At 45.1% G+C, this 20,650-nt stretch overlaps 1 protein-coding gene across 2 annotated transcripts in view; it reads right to left on the bottom strand.

Moving 5' to 3' along the window:
* Positions 1 to 19,623, bottom strand: part of PLXNA1 (plexin A1) — a 342,839-nt gene extending 323,216 nt beyond the window's left edge. The window contains exon 1 of one of the 2 annotated variants that reach the window (XM_044451657.1): positions 19,486 to 19,623. The gene's annotated coding sequence lies outside the window, so the exon portion shown is untranslated. Of the gene's footprint in view, positions 1 to 18,436; positions 18,454 to 19,485 lie in introns of those variants that run through there. The other variant, XM_044451658.1, reaches the window with a different exon arrangement.
* Between the last annotated feature and the right edge of the window lie 1,027 nt (positions 19,624 to 20,650).

Raw genomic sequence — 20,650 nt, 5'->3', positions numbered from 1 at the left:
TGCTATAAGGCTGGGGGTCAGGTACGCTGAGCTGAAAGAACCAAGAGGGCCCTTCCATGCCTTTCAGGCTTCTGAGTTACCGAATTTCAAACAAGCAGTGATAGTAACACCCCCCAGTGCTGCAAGCTGTGGCTCTGGTCAGAAACAAGAGGGTGGCAATGTGGGGAAAGACCATCTTAGGAATGCTCTGGCTCATTCTTCCCACTCACGGAAGCTGGCCTATTAACCCTTTCAACACAGTGAAGATTGGGCTTGCCTCCCCACCAGATCGACATGCTAAAATGCAAATTGTCATCACTTCCCATCCCACTCAAATAATTGCAGTTAGCCAACAGAAATCTCCAAGGACATATTAATAATCATCACAATGTGTTGATACTTTATAACCTGGCTAACATTTTGCAGACACTGGAGGAAAAACACATGGCAGATGCTTTTTCCAGACCCAACACAGGTTTATTATAAACATGGAATATCAACAAAATACGCTTCAGGGCTTCCACGTGTTCTAAAATAATCTGATCTCACAAAAATATCCTAAACTATTCAGCAATTATCAAAGTAGCAAAACAAAAAAAGGAAACAGAAGGGAATTTTACACCCCTAAGCTGGGCAGGGTGGGGAGTCCAGGCAGAAAGAACTCCAAGTGCTGCAATCGTGTCCAGATCCAATACACCCAGAATCACTGTATTTATAAATCAGAAAGATCAACTTGCGTCTACAGAGGCATTTTCTAGTCTCGTGACAAGTTGGGAGATTTTGCTCAATATATGCTGGGGGCTTCAGGTTGGGAACAGCTGATCAGGGACACGTTGAATGTAATAATGAATAAAACAGAAACAACAAACAATTCCCACTTAAAATGGAAGCTAGATATGTTGCTCTTCCAAATCAGCCCCAGTCTGCTGTTGTTCTTCACAGAAGCACACCAGAGCAAAGCCTGGCCCTTCACAAGCTGTACGTGGTTCTGCTCCCATTTTCCAGCTTGCCCAACTGCATTCTCCAGTACCTACCAGAACAACATGGCTAAAGGAGTGTATTTCCCAAAGGCCCAAGTCATTCTGAGCTGTTCTAATTAACAATTTCGCTTCACTGGCAGGCTTGGTTTGGAAAGGTCAGAAGACAAATGCAATCTTTCAGAAAGTCAACAGAAGTCTAGGCTTGAACCTGCCATACAAGAGGAATCAAAATCTGCATACAAGCAGCTACAATATGCATCATAAAATCCAACTTTTATAACAACACAATCCTACATGCATATTTATATAACACATTGCACAGATGCCAAGAAAGTTTGTTACTAACCAGCTGTTCTTAGAATCTTAGTAATTCTAACCTTTCCAACAAAGCATTTAATAATTTTGATTTTAAAAATGAAGCTCTAATCCTGATTAAGGCAGATGCACTACTTTTCCAGAATGCTACTGATTTGCCTACTGAGAACTCAGGGTAGGAGATATGGTTCTCCTGTCTCCCCATCTTATCTTTACAGTCTTGTGATGTAGGTCAAACTGATATGGGATCTGCCCAAGGTCACCCAGTGAGCTCCATGGCTTAGGTCTCCACATTCCTATGACACTGTAACCACTACATCACTCTTGCTTTAGAAAACAAGACAGTATTAGAAGAGATTTCAGTAGTGAGGCGACAGTATTGCACCTTATCCAGCTGCAACACAGCATTCCCCTTGGATCTTATTCCCATCCACCTAACAGATTTACATGAAACAAGGAAGAGAAATACACACTTGTATACCTCAGAAACTCCATCAAGGCTATGAAAATCAAATTTTAGCATTATATCCAGCCCCTTTGTTTGAAGAGTTGTATTTAAAAGTTTGGGTAGCAAATATATTAAAGGATCAAAAACAAAGAGGCAAGTAAGAAGATCTTCATTGTAATTTGCATCTTCTGCTTTCTAAATTGATGCATTAGATACTAGAAAATCTCTGTGTAAGTGCTTCACGTTTGAGAATAGCAATTGCAGAAAAACAAAAAGTGGAGCATGTTTGCCAGCTGTTACTTAGTACTTGCCATTTTTATCAAACTGGATGTGCAAACTAGGTTGAGCAATCAATCTGTAGCCCTCCAGTTATGATACCTGAACTTACTGGGACCTCCAAGCAGAACAAACAGCATGTCCCTGCCCAGAGGTCCACAAATGCCACTGACAAGCATACCTTTCAGGTGTGTGGTGTTCATCTGCCCCAACCCAAACTGAGTGATGCAGGAGGGCAGCCAAGAAACTGTGGGAGGAAGAAATGCCTCACCTTTCTCCTGACTGCTTCTTTCTCCTTCTAATCTTATCCCCACAATCATATTGCTCCACAAAGTGGTGAATATGTGTTCAGAACATACGCTATAGGAAGGAGGTTGCAGGGAGAAAGCCTTGATAGCAGAAAGACTGCAGCCCTCCCATTTCCACATTGTAAATGTTTGCCCTCTCATTACCCCCTTAAAGCTGTGGACTGTTTGGCAACATGTTTAAGATGTGGTTGTTGTTGTGGTTAGTCGTGAAGTCGTGTCCGACCCATCACGACCCCATGGACAACATTCCTCCAGGCCTTCCTGCCCTCCACCATCCCTAGGAGTCCACCTAACTCACACCAACTGCTTCAGTGATTCCATCCAGCCACCTCATTCTCTGCCGGCCCCTTCTTCTTTTGCCATCTATTGTTCCCAGCATTAGACTCTTCTCCAGGGAGTCCTTCCTTCTCATTAGGTGGCCAAAGTATTTGAGTTTCATCTTCACTATCTGGCCTTCTAAAGAGCAGTCAGGGTTGATCTCCTCTAGGACTGACCGGTTTGATCGCCTTGCAGTCCAAGGGACTCGCAGGAGACTCCTCCAGCACCACAATTCAAAGCCTCAATTCTTCGTCGCTCAGCCTTCCTTATGGTTAAGATGCGGTAGCTTACTTAAATCACAGGGTGTCCCAGGCATGGTCTGTTATGTCATCCAAATCTGGGCAGGCATGGCTTTTGGAAGGACAAAGAACCCTCCAATAACCCTACAACACAGATGCCATGACACACTGTGCCTGAGTGATGATTATGGAAATAGCACCCAGTGCATGCCGCAATTTAAATAAACCACAGTGGCTTATTTGGATCCTGCAATCCAGATCAGTGTGGAAACAACCCACATTCCCAGACAACCGAAAGACTACTTCAGCTCGTCAAGTTGTGTGCAAAGAATGCTAAGGAGGCAAGCAGGCTTCTGCTGGCTATCACAGACAGACACATTTTAAATTCAGGTAAAAGAGTTTTAGATAAGATTCTCCTCTTTTCCTCAGTTGCTACGTGGCCCCTGAATAAAATACTGTCACTTTGCTTGGTTCTTCTCCTTAGCATTCTTTGCACAGCAACCTGTTTCCTTCTGTTCTGGCTGGAAGCCTGCTCCAGTTTTGCAAAAGTGCAAGATGCTTCTGCCTTCAGTGAAAGAAGGGGCAATTCAAATAAGGGCTCGGATCCACTTTTCACTTCAAAGTTCAAGTCCTGCAATGTAGCAAAAATTTTTAATTGCCAAAGGAGGAGCTAGCCTGGGAATGCTGGAAGCACTGAGATAACCAGAGAGCTTGTGGAGTCTCGCTGAACCACAGAAAAAGAGGGAGGAGGAAGCAAGAAATGTCTGAATGTCTTCCAACAGCAACAAAACAAAGGGAAGGGAAACTATTTTTCAAGACTGTGACACAGGCTTCTTTCTTACTTGGGCAGAGATGGGCCAAGGAGCATCGAGTAAAAACAGGCTTGCACATAGAAAAGCCCAAGGAGCACCACAGCAAATGCCCTGCATGCTGACTTTCATGGGTACACAAAGACCAAAGAAGAAATAGACATCCTTGACATCTATGTTATTAAAGGAAAACCACAAGTGACCTACTACGATCTCATGAAACTCAACACACTGTAAAACTGCGGATTGGCAGAAGAAGGTAAAGATATTTCTACATCAAGTTTATGGTTCACACTCCATTCAGATTAAAAGATACCACTGTTTGTATAAAAACAGCATAGGAAAAGCTCTGCTGGATGAGTCGAAAAGTCCATCAAATCCAGCCAGTCAAATGCCTCGTGGGAAGACCACAAGCAGGCATGTCATGCAGTGGTAACAGCCTTTCCTGTTTTTGTTCAGCTCTCCAAACTAGCATTTAGAGAGCTGAATGGAACTGCCTTGGACATTTTTGGAAGGCTTTCATTCATAGGATCCCATAAATCAGACATGACAACACGTAACAACAATTAGTATTCAGTTGTACAGTCATTGTGAGTAGTGGCCATTATTAGATGTAACCTCTACAAATTGGTTAATCCACTTTTAAAAGGTAAAGGTTTCCCCATGACATTAAAGTCCAGTCATGTCTGACTCTTGGGGGAGGTGCTCATCTCCGTTTCCTACCTGAGGGAGCCAGCGTTTGTCCCAGACAGTCTCCGTGGTCATGTGGCTGGCATGTCTAAACACCAAGGTGCACAGAATGCTGTTATCTACCCACCAAAGTGGTACCTATTTATCTACTTGAATTTATATGCTTTTGAACTGCAAGGTTGGCAGGAGCTGGGACAAAGCACCGGAGCTTATCCTGTCTGCGGATTCGAACTGTCACCTTTCAATCAACCAGCTCAGCAGTTTAAACCACTGCGCCACCTGCAGTCCCTAATCCACTTTTAACACCATCTAAAAGTAACGATCATCCCCGTATTTTGCAGTAATGCAGACACAACCCCAAAAGTTTTCCTTCTTGAAAAATCTGTTATACTAGCACATATCTATGTGCCTTTACACTACATCCCTGCCAAGTGGGAATTAACAGAGGGACAACAAAAGTAGTTATCTGAAGCTCTTACTGTTCTTGCTCCATTTCAATGTATCACCTACACCCATCAATTTCATATGGATGCTTACTTCAATACACGATGAGGGGAAACAGGTAAGTTACTATAAAAGTGTGCTCACGAGGAGATGAGCTAAGCCCTGAAAGCCACTTTTAATATGACTAAAAAGCTCAGAAAAGTAATGTGCATTTTGCCTGTTTCAACATACATCACCATACAGTATATACACCTCAATATGTATAATTGTTCTGTCTACATACCTGGGTTGGACCCAGCAAGATGGTCCTATCCGTTGAAGGATACAGCTGGTGGAATGGAACTCTGGCATCCTCCTCCTCTGCAGCCCACATCCGCCCAAACTGCTCCAGAGAACTGGGGAACCCTCCAGAGGAGATCTGCAGGACATGTAAAGCTCTGCATAGGATGGGGAGTAGAGGATGTAGAATTCCCATTCCACTAGTAGTATCTTCCCTGGCTGAAACACAACACTGGACCCAAGCCTGAGTTACAGAGTATCTAGACTGACTAAGGCTAGAGCTTAGCTCATTCTACACAAAACAGCAGTTGCGCTCAGAATGTGGAAACCTCTGAGAGTAGCTTCAGAAAGTTTGCTGCATTCATGTTTTCCCAAGCAAACATATCTTTACCTACAGACATGCACCTGGGGACCCATTCAGGATCTGATACCCACACTAAACATGTATTCTATGAACTACAGATCTGCTCTTATTTACACAACTGGCTGTGAGTCACTGACAGCCTATTATGATCCCATGGCCAAGGAAGGAACTGCAGACAGTGCATTTATAGGCTGCTCTTTCATGAGACTCTTGTTACCCATTTTCTGCACTTACTTGTTTCCTCAGTTTCCCCAACAGCCTCATCACTATTTTAAACTTCACTACAATGTTCAGATTCCCCTTTACCAGTAAATGATGACGGGAATAATACTTTTTAGAAGTGGGGTGCAGTGTCGCAAACCACACTTTTGAATGTTCATGTGGTGCCAAAAGGAAACCACAAGATATCGTACCCTCTAATCGATAAAATGTGGAAGAAAGTATTTCAGAGTAGGGACAGTCCTTCACCACATCAGTGCGGATTGATCTAGGGACTTCACTGCTAAAAGCAGACATCTCTGGGGCTTGAGCTAACGAGGTTTAAAATACCGACACACACACACACTATTTTAACACATCCTGTTTTGGAACAGTTTCACCAATCTCTGGTATGTTGCACCGACTCTCTCTTCTCCCCTTTGTTTTGCTAGAGGCATCAGCCTGCAAAACAGCTTGTTGGCTTTCTAAGAGAATGTCTTGCTGCTTGTTCTCCCACTGGAGGTGACAACCCCATTTTTGCAACATCATGGATGGAAGCAAGAATGCCGCTGAAGAGCAGGTCAAGTCAACAGAGCTCCCAGCAGTGCTTTGAGGATCAGAGCCTAGCACATTCAAAGGAAGGAAAAACATTCTCTTGTTTGTCTGTCTGCACTTCAAGGAACGAAAGTGACTAAAATGGTGGGATGAAATACAGAGGAGCGGAAAAGGTACCATAGTAACTCAGAGGATTTCCACAAAGCAAGCTATTTCTGGATGCATTTCATCTTTTTCAATGTAAACCCTTGATATCTTGGCACTATGCATTCATGATAATGAGTTTAATAGGCTGCAATCTTGTGCCCACTTGTTTAGCAGAAAGAAACCTGTGCGACTTACTTTTGAGTAAGTGAGCATAAAATTAGGAACACATATGCAACCGCCACTCTCCTGCCTAGCCAGGCCACTGCGTGAGCACTCAGGATCATGCAGGATCAATTTTGAAAGGACCCAGTAAGGCACAATGAGGCCTACAAGCTAGCAAAGGCAGCTCAGGTTCTATGTTTAGTTCACTGTCTCTGGATGATAGGAACACAAGCCTCTCCCATTGTGGACGACAGCTCCGCTTTAGTGAACTCCTAAGAAAACATGAATCACTCAAACACTTATCAGTTCAAAACACCGGTGCAATTAACAAGACTCCTTTTTTCTTATGGTATAATTATATACATTTTAATGCAATTACCACCCCTGTATTTTGTACATTAAACAGTAGGCAACCAAAGGAAGAGAGAGATACTTTTTTTTCTTGGCTGAACATTCCTGAAAAAATAATAATATATTGCAAAACTGACTTGTCTGATGATGTTCTCTCTTCTGAAGGTAAGGGAGAGAAGGAGGAGATGGAGAATAAGACAGAAGGTTGATTAAAACATTATTATTATTATTATTATTATATTGAATTTATAGCCTGCCATGTTCCTCTTGTGAAGAATCCAAGACAGCTCCATTTTATCCTCACAAAAATAAGGTAATGAGGTAGGTTAGGCAGAGAGGAAGTGACTGGCCAAAAATCACCCAGTGAGCTTCATGGCCAAGTGGGGACTAAAACCCAGATCTCCTGGACTGTCGATCCAACACTAACCCCTGGACCACAGTGGCGCTCAATTACACTTTCAGTGACTGGGCACCTCACATAACAACAAGCTGTGGTGATTTCCACTATGGGATGATCTGTCATGTTGTCTGACTTACAATCAGACGATATTTGGTTTATGTGAAACCACAGACAGAAACAACAGTCCGTTGAATGGTTTCTCTGTTTCACCATGGCTTATCCAGTCACCTGAAGCCAGAAATGCAGACTCTATGCATCTACCATAGAGTCTGGTGGAAAAAACAGCAGTTGCAGGAGCCACTCTAGCCATTCAGCCTCTATAGGCAGACCAATCAAGAAAAGGCAGGCAAGGTAAGCAAGAGTGGCATACCCTAGGCTTCAATTTCAGCTGCAGGGGATGATGTGATACGTGTGATATGGAGGATTGAGGCAGGAGGGCAGAAACTATGCATGTGTGGGAACCCATGATGGTCTGACAGCCTTATCCAGGTAAGAAACCATGCCATGCCACACAGAAACAATACAGCATGGGTTCTGTGTGAATTCACCCAATGTCTCTAGATGACAAAGGAGCCTACATTTATCTGTTTTCCCTTCTACCATAAAAAGGAAGTCATAGCCTTTAAAGGATGCCATATACACCATCACCCTGGCAACTCCACATCAGCATCAAATCAGACTCCAGAAACCCTTGAAATGTAAAAGCAAATAAAAGCAACAAATGACCGCCAGTCGGTTCCCCAGCTCCCGAAGCCGAGGTCATTAGGCAGATTAAAGTTCCCAAGCTTTGGCCAGCGGCACAGTTAGCAAAGTGCAGTTAAAGTGCCCAAATTGGATTACTACTTCTCCTCGGTCTCAGTGCCAACTTGGCGAGCAACTGGATGTGCACGAGAGATAGGAAAAAGAGGTGGGGGCTGAAGGAGAGCCCACAGCCTGCTCTGCAAGCTGTCAGCCTCAGCGATGCTGGCCTGCAGCACAGCAGCTGAATAAAAACACAGGGCCACGGATCTTCAGGGCTGAGGATTTGTCATGAGTGGGCAGGCAGTGGTTATTCGGCCAAAGGGAAATGCGACTCTGTGCATCCACAGAGACATACTTTATTGTTTTACTCAGACCCTGCCACTGAAAACGGCCTCCTAACAGTGAGGCTTCATTAAATCTGGGCTCTGACTTAACCCCTCAGTACAAGTCAAAGTAAGGGGAAAAGGGTGTCAAACTCAGCAGAGATCCCAGATCAGGTCTGTGGGAAGCAATGGTCCCTGATGGAAGATGGGAACTGCTCAGTTCTCACTTAGGCAGAGGGCCACTGAAAAGCCGTTCATGAAGAAGCAGCAAAACTCAATCCTAGCAGGTTTTTTTAGGCAGAACATCTATGCTTAATTCTTATGGCTACCCATTATGCCTGATCTAAGATCTGGCAACATAGTTTTACTCTGAGCAGTTCAGGCAGGCAGAATTGGTTAAAAATGCTACCCGGGAAGCTGTCAAAGCCAGAAGGTGATTTCTCCACTGTTGTGTGACTATTCCAGAAAGGATTTGTGCCTACCCGTTATGAGACTGCTAGGCTGAAACCGTGAAAGATTAGATGCACAGATGATAACGGTCTGGAGTCAGAAAATCACTTGCTGCTTTACAAACCATTTTCAGCCTTCAAAGAATTTCTGGTTTGGAAGGTCCTCTCTTCTGTGGTAAAGCAGAGCTTCTCAAAAAAATACAATGAGCAACTGCCAGGATGGGAGACCAAACTCGCAGCGTGGGAACAGTGCCTCCTGCCCCAACCCTGCAACTAGATCGTCTGCCCTCTATCCCTGCACTCCAGAAGACAGGATAGAAAGATGAGGGAACAGAGCGCTCCACTCTTTCATTTACGATCAGGGCCACACCACACCCAAGGTAAGGGCAAGATATATGACTCTTGGAGGGAGATGAGGGGTATTGCTCTCCTGCCCTACTTTGGAATTCCCACAGGCAGCTGGTTAACCTCTGCAAGAAAGGGTGCTGGACTAGATAGGCCTTTGGTCTGATTCTGCACAGCTTTCCTTATGTTTTTAAGGAGGAAAAGCAAAATGTACAGCAGAGCAGATTCCAAAGTCTTGCCCTCCTTCCAAGACTTATGAATTTATTTATCAATTCACAGACCCTTACCCCAGCAAACAAGGTATTTCAAAGCAGTTTATAATAAAAGCATGAAATACAAGATTCTCATCAGTTAACGTTTAAGACAGAAAAACTACCCATGCGGGCAACAAACATTTCCTATCCACTACTGAACGCTCCCTTCCCAGAGGTTACAAGGAGCATATACTTTCCACAAAAGAGTCAGATAAACTTGGCAATGGTAAACCTATCCTGACGGAGTTTAATGATATAATGATAGAGCCAGTGTGGTGTAGTGGTTAAGAGCCTGGGACTGGGACTCAGGCGATCTGGGTTCTAGTCACCGCTCGGCCATGGAGCCAACTGGGTGACTTTGGGCCAGTCACAGACTCTCAGCTGAACCTACCTCACAGAGTTGTTGTTGTTGTGAGGATACGATGGAGGAAGAGAATGATGTAGGCTGCCTTGAGCCCTGTGTAGGAAAAAGGCAGGATATAAATCGAATGAATAAATAAATAATATGTTGAGTTCATTGTTCGTCAAAAGTGGGAAAGAGGAAAAAAAAAGAACTTCACACCAAATCTGACTTGTGGTTTAACATCTAAAGGGCACTGACTGTACCTGTAACTGGAAAAGAATGTAAGCGTTTTTGTTCTATAGGGAACAAGCCAGAGGTCGGACAGGTGCTTGTTAAAGTCCTACTAAATGAGGAACAAAAGCTCGAATGTATACAGTACTCACTTTAAATGAAATGCTCACTGGTCAGTGTGTGTTTCCTGGGTCTCTGAGCGGCATTTGGCTGAGGTTTAAAGGGTCTGGGAACAGGGGGTGACATAAAAGCAGCCGCAGCAGAGGTCAGCCTGGAATGAAAACACATCATCCAAAAGTAATGGCTGCTCCAGGAGGAAATACACAGACATGACTGGGCTTTTTATCAAAGGAGCAGTGTGGTTTCTTTAGCTCTTTTCTAAACACAGTGATTGACCAGCCCTAGAAGTGCTGAGCAGTTGCTCTTCACAGGGTGAAACTGGACCTGCTCCTCTTAGCAGGTCAAAAGACAGCCTTTATGAAAAGGCATTACACACGCTTGAGATGAACTGAATTTGTTAAGTACACCTTCCTTTTACCCACCGCTTCAGCGTCCTACCACAAAAGGCTTTTGATCAAACAACCCACCCAAACATATCCAGACAAACAAGTTGTGTGCGTTTACACACACACACACACACACACACACACACCCTTATCATTGTGCAAGCTCCAAGAATACCATCAGAAGAATGAGCTTGGGGCTCAGAACAAAAATAACTGTCCACAACTCCATTAGTCTAAAGTAAGCAGCCCCTTCATATGCCATTCCCATACAACTGATGCAGTTACCTTTGCTCCTGGATTTCTGCAGAAGCGCACCTAACCAGAGTTCCTGTTAGCAGCCTGTAATGATCTTCAACCCAAGTTACATCCTGGCAACACAACAGCTGCATCCCATTCTTTTAGCATACACTTCTAGAAACCCACAATGGTATGGGTAAGAATGAACACATCTAATCCAGCCATCTCCATTCTGGCAGCCATGAGAAAGATGGGAATTGCAGTCCAAACACATCTGGAGAGCAACAGTTGGGAAAGCTGATATAAGACAACAATTATCAACAATTTACTTTCTACATCAAGTTGCTAGCCAAGGAAACCCTGAAATTGCAGACAATTCCGGAACATATTCTAGGTGCTTATTTAGTACATGTGGGGCACTGGCCAGACTCAGTATACCCCACTGCAACTTTCCATGAACTGGTAGTGTCCCTTGGAAGACCATCAACATTTTCCTGCAGGTACACAAAGGAACTCATCAGACGACCAGCACTTGTGGTGAGACTAGACTCCTGAAAAGTGATTAAACGTGTTTTCGATGGGCTTGCACCTTGGGCGTGCTCTTGGATTCAGCTATGCCCATGTGGCAGCGGTGAACAGATGCGCCTCTGCCCAGCTTAAGATGGTAAGCAGCCATGCCCACCCTGAACTGATCATAGTAAAACACACCTTACTTTATAATTGTAAAGACTGGATTGCATCAGGCTACCTTTGAAGAGCCTTTATAAACTGTACTTGCTCCCGAATGCAGCAGCAAAGATGTTAATGAGCACGGGAGCATGTCACACTTATCCAGCAATGCCTGCACTGGTTGCCAGTTTGTTTCCGTGCACAGTTTAAGTGCTAGCAATTGCCTTTAAAGTCCTGAATTACTTGGGTCCAAGATACCTGAGGAATCACCTCTTCCTCGATGAACCTGCCTGCTCCCCAAAACCAGGAGAAGTGTCTGTACTCCATCTACAGTGATGAGAACCAGTGGCTGCACCCTTACTATTGGACTGCCTTGCCCCATAGAGTTTGGGCAGTCTCCCCTCTGGATAGATTTCACTATATAAACCACCATTTGGATTTCTATCCTGGCAGGCTTATGCCTGCTAAGCTTTATTCTGTAGGTTGTTTTGTCTGTAGTCTCTGCCATCATAATTGTTCTGTCTCTCTAAGCCACTGTGAATTTTGCTAAGGGGTGGACAGACAGATGGATCTGGAGATATAAAAATAGGAAAGTCAGGGATGATTGACCACCATCACTGAGAAACCCTGATTCAGCTTCAGGGAGTCCTGGGACTACCAAAACACAACATGAATACCATCAATCTAGTCCAACACTCCCCTCCAATGAAGATTTTCTAAGTCCAAATAACCTTAAGATTTATTTCTTCCACATTGCATCATGCCTTTCTGCCACAGATTTCAGAGTGGTCTTTCAGGCTCGGTAAAACTTCTGTGATTAGACAAAGAGAAACCCATACATCTCCTGGGCTATCCAGTTAGTTTCATGGAGTGGAGAGATTTGGACCTTTGGTGATTTCCCAACAACTGAGACCAACACCTGTACCACATCACACAGAATTTGGTGTACTATCATCCAAAGACATAAGCAAGTAAGGCTCGCTGCCACAACATAAGCAACTGTATGGCAATCCATTTAGCAAACCTTGTTCCATGTGTTTCCAGCACCTGTAGAGATGAGGATGAAGAGTGCAGAGTCAGTCAAGTCTTGGACTTACAGCAGATCCATATTTTATGCACTGACTGAGAATGTCTTGTTTTCCCATAATAAATATGAAACGCATATAGATGCATGTTCTTAATGTGTCTATTTCTACATGTACCTGAGAGCCCTGCCATTCACACTTAACTTGTCTACATCAGTGTACCTGCAGGAAAAACCATGAGCGTGTAAAGCATCGGACTGCTCTCAGGTGAGATCTAGGACAAAAGGCCATCTCCAGAGCAAGAGCACCTTGGAAAGAGAAAACCACCTATCCTTTGAAAACAACAGGATACTGGTGAAAAAATCTGGATGAAATCTGCGCACAAGACACTACATACTAAAGTTTTCCCCAAGCCAGTGCCCTCTAGATGTGGACTTCAAATCCCATAATTCCCAGCCACTGGCAAAACTCTATGGGAGTTATAGGAGTTGCTGTCTGATGCATCTGCAGGGTACCAGGTTGAAGAAGGCTCAGCATCAACTGAGCTGAAGCTTTCAGAGAAGTACCAAAACTGGCTCAACATAAAGCAAACTGCAGTACATGTTCTGTAATGCTGATTGAGGAATCGGCATGCCCTCGCCAAATTTTTACTTGCCGCTGATCTCCTGGATCACTCTATCCAAGTGCACATATACCTTAACCATGATATGCTGAGACCACCTCTGGAAGCATTGTTAACATACCTGGGTGCAGAGAAGCATCAGCAGACACACACAACAGTCACCTACCATGCGTTTTACTTGACCTCACAACACCTCACAACCTTGTTCTGCCTCACTTCATTCATTTTAAACAGAGATAATATGGTGCTATGTTACTGTGGTGCTTTAAGGATAACTGTATATATACGGCCAGGCAACTAGATTTCTATGTATGTTGGCTTGGTATAAGCATCTTGGATAGGTAATTAGTGCCTCTGGGCCTCTGTGTGCATTTTTCATTAAAGAGGAGATTGTTAGCAATAGTGATGTAGTTCAGAAGAAACTGAGTCCAATGCAGTGCCTAAAACTGTATCCTGCAAGCAGGACTCACACTGACTCCAGGGGGTATTGCCTAAGTAAGAAACGGCAGGGCTTCAAAAATCCAACATTCAGACAGGAGTCAAGCCCTTGTGTTGGCAAAATAGTGAGGGGCATAAAGCGATGCCAGTATTCATCCTTGATTTGGGACTCACGGCCCTCAATTCTCCAACTGCACGTTGTTCTCTGCTTTTTTCCCCCTTGCTTTAAAAAAATCTACTTTTTGGAAGGGCGAGGGAAAGAAAGTCCAACTGGAACAGCAGAAGAGAAGGGAAAGACAAACGCTGAAACCCCAAACAGGGTAGCCTTCAAGCTGCTTTTCCCAGTTAAAAATTAAGAAGCAACATCTCTAAGGCTTTCCTGAAGCCCAACACTTTTGTCAGGCTTTTGTTTGTTCACGCTGTTCCCTTCCCCCACCAAACACACTCCATTTCAGCTTTTAACAGGATATAAGCCTCCGCCCATGTACAGACCCAAGGCTTGGCTTCCATCTTCAGAAGTATCCCCTGACTCTGTTCCTATGCTCTCACCCCAGCAAGACCATTCGGGGCAAGAGACTGAAGATAAAAGATGGAGACCTTCCTCCATTGTCATACACACAACCACCACCACAAACTTTTGCCTAAGGAAAGGTTCTTGGGGGGTTGCTTTCCTAGAGTGTTAAATCAAAGAAATGCTTGCCTTCCTTTAATTAAGTAAACCATTCACTGCCTAAAGTTACTAATGTAAAAAGTCTTATACACTCATCAACTTGTGAGAAATACATCTCTATGCTAAGAAATTGAAAGTAAGTCAAAATGATCTTGAGCCTTTCTCACAGGCTGAAATATATAATTGCCTTTTTAAATGGTAATTTTGAAACAGCTTCTGGGAGTACCCCATGACTTGAAAACACAAGTGTGAGAGGCAGCACACAAATGTTGACATTTTCCTATATCAAACAACAATAAATGTATAATGAATGTTATAAATACATACAGGACCATGATTAGGCATATAGAGCCAGGGCATGTATCCAAAATACTGCTTGCTGGAGAGTAGGGTTTGCCTTGGTTCAGACATTCTCCTTTTAATCTGTAAAGCGCTTTGCACCTGGATGATGCTATGCAAATCATGATTCACAATCATATATTTGGTTACAAAATAATTTATACCAAAACATAACCTATATGAAATACATCCAAGTGCCCAAATAAGCAAGGCTGAAATCTTGCACTTGCTCATGAGAATTGTATACATCTTTAGGGTCAGGGTAAAGATTTCCATTCCCATAAACCAACGTTTAAAAACTAGGACTGTATGGGTTTCAATGTAGTAAATAAATTTTTTTACCCCACCTCCAAAAAAATATCTCTGTGTGCCTTTTTTAAATGCAAAAGCACTCTACTGAGATAAGGTGGGAAAATAAGGTAAGCTGTATGATCTGTATACGGTTTTCTGAACACAGGAACCTACCTTCCTATGCGCCAAGCCACTGGTCCTTCTAGCTAGTACTGCCTGCTTCAGCGTTCCCCAAACAGGTACCTTCTAGATGTGCTGGACTACTAGTCCCATCATCCCTTGGTTATGTTGGCCAAGAATTATGAGAGTAGCAGCCCAATCCATCTGGGGGTGCCAAAGAAGGCTGGCTTACTGGGACCAGCCATGGCTCTCTTAAAGTCTTAAGAGTTCTTTCCAAGTACTATGTACTTAAAGATTTTAACTGAAAATGACTGGATTTGTACCCAGGACCTTCTGTGTGCCATACATGAGTTTTATTATGGCCCCTTCCCTAAATGTATGGAAATCATGGCACTACTAACAGTACATGGAATCCAAACCACACCAAAAGTATAATTAAACTTTAGACATATCTGAATACAAACATGAATAAGATTCCACTTTTATTTGCGGAGGTGGGATAGGAGGATTTCTAGCTTAGTCTCTCTAAAATCCTTGCCAGGACATCATATAAATAGGACAGAACACCCAGTAATCCAACTGTGAAAAGCAAGAATCGCCCTCTGGCTATTGTTTTAGTAAAATCTACCAGAGAGAAATATATATATGTATTATGCACACTGGAATCTTAATCCAAATAGACAGACTGGGATAAAGGAAGGCATTGGTGGGATCCAAAACAAAAATAAAGATCCAGAACAGAATGTAGCAGGCAACTATCTAGCATTCCCACAGAGTCTTACTCTGCTATGCAATCACATATTTTGGATCCAAACTTCCTTCCCACCCACACGGATTCGATATTGACTCAGCGCTGCTAGCACTGTGATTTACTAATATAAAACAAGTTCAACTACGCAGACATAGTCTGAACCTAAAAAATTCTGAGACAAAGTCTCTTCTCTTTATAACCCACTTAAGACATTATCTCTGCTTCAGCTTACAAGGTTGTTGTTTTTTTTTAATTTGTTTTTTTGGCCTGCTAATTTTCTTTGACTTTCTCACTCTGCACAATTTAGCCACCAGTATCTTGAGAAAAAGATATTGAGTTGCTCATTTTACCCACTGAGTACACACAAAAGACCTTGAGATTGTTCAGGAAGCAATTAGATGCTGTACAGAGGGAAATGGTGTTTTCAAATGAATAACCTTTGATGCAGTCAATAGCCTGCGCTCATCCCTTGCACATTCCTCTCCCCACCCCCAGCTGCACTCCAAAAACGGATGAATAATTTTTATTCCACTGAAAGGGCAATAACCAACTGCATTCTAAGGTTTCCTCTCAAGCAAGCGGGAATCTGTTTTCTAAAGGCATCATATCCCTGAACTTCTCTTCCCTGCTGAGTCTCTAAAAGGATGATTGTCAATGATCATCTATATGATAACTGAGGATGGTACACTTCAAAGCACGTGGGCAGTTTAGACGAAGGAAGAGGAGGTTTAACTAGGAAGGTTATATTCTGTGCCTCTCCCTGATTTAACTGATCCCTAATAAGGTTCCTTCTGGAACTACCCATCTCATGTAAATTCTGCTTACACCCTGCTTGCCTCATAACCCTGCAGAGCTGGTCAACAAAGACAGCCACAGCATAATCCCCCAAAATGTGTATTCAGATAGAAGCACCACTGAGTTCAATTGTCTTGCTCTCAGGTAAGTGTGCAAGCGAGGGCAGCCTAAACCAGAGTATAAACACACTGTTTGAGCAATGGAAGAATTTCACCAAGCAGAAAGCGAGAACTAGGGCTTGACACCTGAATATTTGCAAAGCCCTGTACTCAAATATGTTTGAGCCTCCATGGGTGCGCGAGACACAGATTTAATATCCACATCACACACACACACACACACCCCAAAACCTCGAACACAGTGGTCCTACCAAAGCAATTCAAAAAATCAACATGAAAGCAAGATCTAGTTTTTCTACACTCTACATTAATGGACTCATTTGTATGTGGATGATTTATTCAGGTATTTGCTCTGCCTTTACAAAGGGTGCAGGGTGGTTTACAACCTCCAATTTTTTGCTTATTGTAAAGGTTCATACATATGCATTACGAATAATACCTACACGCGCGCGCGCACACGCGCGGGCGCGAGCGCGCAGACCGTCTTTCTCATTCACTCTGCAGCGGTATATTTATCATCTGTGCAAAGAGGCTTGCTCTTGGTGGCACGACATCAGAGCCCCTTAAACTACACCCTAATCAGCAAGAATAATTCATGAATGAATAACCCTTAAGATGGTGCTATGTGTTTTGCCAGGCACTGTACAAAGAGCTCCTAAATTGTCACGCCATTCCTGTGTCACAGATCTCCCTCGCTCTCGCTCGCTCTCTCTCTCTCGCTGGATTGGGACAGTCTTCGAACGGAGAGGTAGCGGGGCTATTGTGCGGCTCAGCAAACTACCCTGTGCTGAAACACCCACCAGCACGCAGCCACCACCCAAATCCCAGGGAGACACACACCGGAAAAAGCCACTGGACCACGGGCTGGTCAGTTTGGCTCCCGCGAGTCGCTTCAGGAAGTTGACAAGCAGGCAAAACGCGGCTTCCTCTCGGAAGAAGGAAATCTAGCGAGCAGGAGAATGGGGGGAAAGGTTCCAGACGGGGCCATCAGGAATTGGGACATAATTCACCCACTCCAGGGGACAGCAGCTACGCAGTCTGGCTGGGATGCCTCTCCCTTGGCCGGAGCCCCATTTCCCACCTCAGCTGGGGGGGGGGGGGAATCTCCCTGAATCCCAGCTAGGCATTCAGTTCGCGGCAGGAACACTTCGGGCTTCTGTACGCTAAATTCACGGCACGCTCTCCAAGCAAAGTTCTTCAAGTCCAGGCACCTTAGAGGGGTGAATCTGGGGCGGAGGGGGGGAAGGCACCGAGACTGGGCTAAGGGAGAAAAACGGGGTGCCACGGATGCCCAGTTATGGCCTGTGGGGTTCCTTCGAACTGCTCTATCTAACGGGATGTCCTTTCCTACGACCCCCTTTCCCCGTGCCCAGAAAAAGAAATATCAGCGCGATCAAACTTTTCCCTTTAAAAATCATGCGACTGAGGGGCAGAAAAGGGGGATCTGCCGGGGGAAAATGACCCGACAATCTCCCCCAGATCCACTGCGCCGGCGAGAAGTCGAGTCACTTTCGCACTGCGAAGCGCCTTCCCTCCCCTTGCCAGCCTCCAACGGCGGAAAACGCGGTGCCGCTCCCCGCAAAGCCGGCTCTTTTCTCTCCGATTCCGCCCGCCCAAGAAAGAAAGAGCACGCAAAGAGGATGCTGCATTCGGCTTGCTTGCGGAGCCTCCAGAGAAGCGCCGGCCCCCTCCCTCTAGAGCCCGCGATCCCAACAAGGCGGAGGCAGCAGCAGCGGCGCCTGCAAAATAATCTTCAAACGCAAGGTAAATGCGGAAAGCGCTGGCAACGGCAGCAGGAGCTCCGCGCTGCACCCCCTCAGCCACGCACGCACTCCGCGCTCTGCCGTCCTCGCTCGCTCGGCTCTGCTGCAGTTCCCCCACTCCCTTCGGCCAGCTCCTTTCCTACCTTTCCCCTCCGTCGAGAAACGGCGTGGAGAGAGGAGAGTTCCTCTCAAACACACACACGCACGGATGCACAGCCTTCGCTATGCACTGGAGAGCCTTTGAAGCTTTTCAAGAAAGAGCGAGTCGCTCTCGCGCACACACACGGGTTCCTGCTCCGAATTCCTTCCTTCCCCGCCGCGCATCTGTGTGCGAGCGAAGCTGCTACAACCACATGGTGATCCATTCCAGTCCTTTCCATGCTCATTCCCCCACAATCGCCACCGCTAACTACACACGCCCTTTTCGCCAATGGCAAAGGCTGTCGATTTACTCATTCTCCCTACACACTTTTGAATTGCAAACGCTCTTCACGTCTCATGGTCAACTCTTTCCGCTCCAAGCTTGCCTGCCTTCCCGCCCGCCCGCCCGCCAGCCACATCGTTAGCGGAGGACCCATCCAGTCTCTGCCCGAAGCCGATTTCCCTGGGGAAAGCCTCCCAGTCATACCATCGCCGAAGATCCTTTTTGGCCAAGCGAGGAGCCTCTTCTTTTCTGTCCCCACCCCCACGCCACATTTCCGTGAGTGTGTGATTCTCGTGCTTTCCCTACTTTACGATCTGCCCAACACCGAACACACACACACCGCACATAACAGCGCCGACGATCCCACCCAGCAAAAGAATCCGGCAAACTCCGCTTTCCTCCCGCAGGCGAAAATAAATAATGAAAGCGGTCTGGTCTCGCCGCGTGCGGAGCTGCAGCTCTCCCCGAGCAAAGCCAGCGAGAGGCTTCCGCGGAGCAAAGAAAGGCTGAACATCCCCGTGTGTGCGTGCCTCGCTCGCTATGCATCGTGTGTGCGAATGTGTCTCTCCTTTGCATGGGGCGCAACTATTACGGAGCCAAGCTAGAGGAACAAGAGGAAAGGCATTGCGATCCGCACAGCTTCCCTTCCTTTGCAACCACCCTTTCCCTCTCGCTCTCTCGCTCTGCACAATTCCTGCTTTTAAAACCCCAAACCCCAAAATGTATCCTGCGAGAGCTAAAAGAGGAAAGTTAGACACTGTGACTTACAGAGCTTGAATCAGAGCTTGCTTCGGATGTGCTTGCCATAATTACATTCCACCCCAAAGAGCCCCCCCGTTGCAACTCGGGGCTCCGTGCCTCGCTTGCTTTTCTCTTGCTGCCGCCGCCGCCGCTGCCCAGCATGAATGGAATGGAATGCAGCGCAGGGTTCCAATGGAACTCCAGCCTCGATCTGACTTCCCAGGGAGGCAGACTGAGACACACATTCAAGGGGGCTGCTGCTGCTCGCCCGGATTTCGCCTCTAGAGGGCGCACAGACCCGAGCAGATCAGCGCGCTAGAGGAGGATGAGAGAAAATGAAGAACAGGAGACGGGAGGCCCAAAAGCCAAAGGAGGCTGGCGTGTTGTTAAAAGGGCAATGTCGCCCGGGATGCCTTAAAAGCGGTAATGCTACCCGAAGCACCGAGGGTGCAGCAGGAAAATTCAGGAACAAACGTGGATTGGCGCGCCACACCCAGCAATATTTAGCTGTGCAGTGCACCACTCTCTGACTTCACGTCCACACAAGAAATGATGTACATCCATCTTAAAGCATGATCATGAGGCTTGCACCATGACCCTAAGCAGGCCCTCTTGTAAGTCCCAAGGAATTTAGGGCAAATTGCTTTAGCTTAAGGATGCTTAGGAGGGCAGCCAGCGAAAAGTTTTCCCCATTTAATTTCCAAGCTATGCTTGAAGCTCGTTTTGCAAAGGAAGGAAAAGAAGCCACTTTGACTAACATGTAGAACTGATTCAAAAATTGTAGCAACCCTTTTTATATCCTATAAATAATATATTCCAGACTAAACAGCATCCATATAATCACCTGTGTGAAAATGCCCTTGCTGTAGGAGTGGCATTTATTTAATATTAATTTATTTCTAGAATCTAGGAGTCACCTTATGGCTAATAGCTCTCAAGGTGATGTACAATAAAACACAATTAAATCCCAAATCTGTATTAATCAAATCAACAGTGGTGTAAAAAAGTCAATTAAAAGCAGCATCAACTAACCTGACATGCTGTATCATTTTGTGCAGGTTTACTGAGAATCAAGTTATGTATGTTCCTTGGTGCTTATTCCTAGGCAAATGGGCACAGAATTACAGCCTTATGCCATAACTCAGTGCAGCTTGGGATCAGCTTTTTCAGAACCCAAGTGTCGTAAACTTTT

Source organism: Varanus komodoensis, unplaced genomic scaffold (genome assembly GCF_004798865.1).
Source record: "Varanus komodoensis strain SLA01 unplaced genomic scaffold, ASM479886v1 scaffold6_2, whole genome shotgun sequence".
In the NCBI taxonomy this organism is placed as follows: domain Eukaryota; kingdom Metazoa; phylum Chordata; class Lepidosauria; order Squamata; family Varanidae; genus Varanus; species Varanus komodoensis.
Note: the sequence above shows the minus strand (reverse complement) of the source record. Positions and strands in the feature narration are given on the sequence as shown.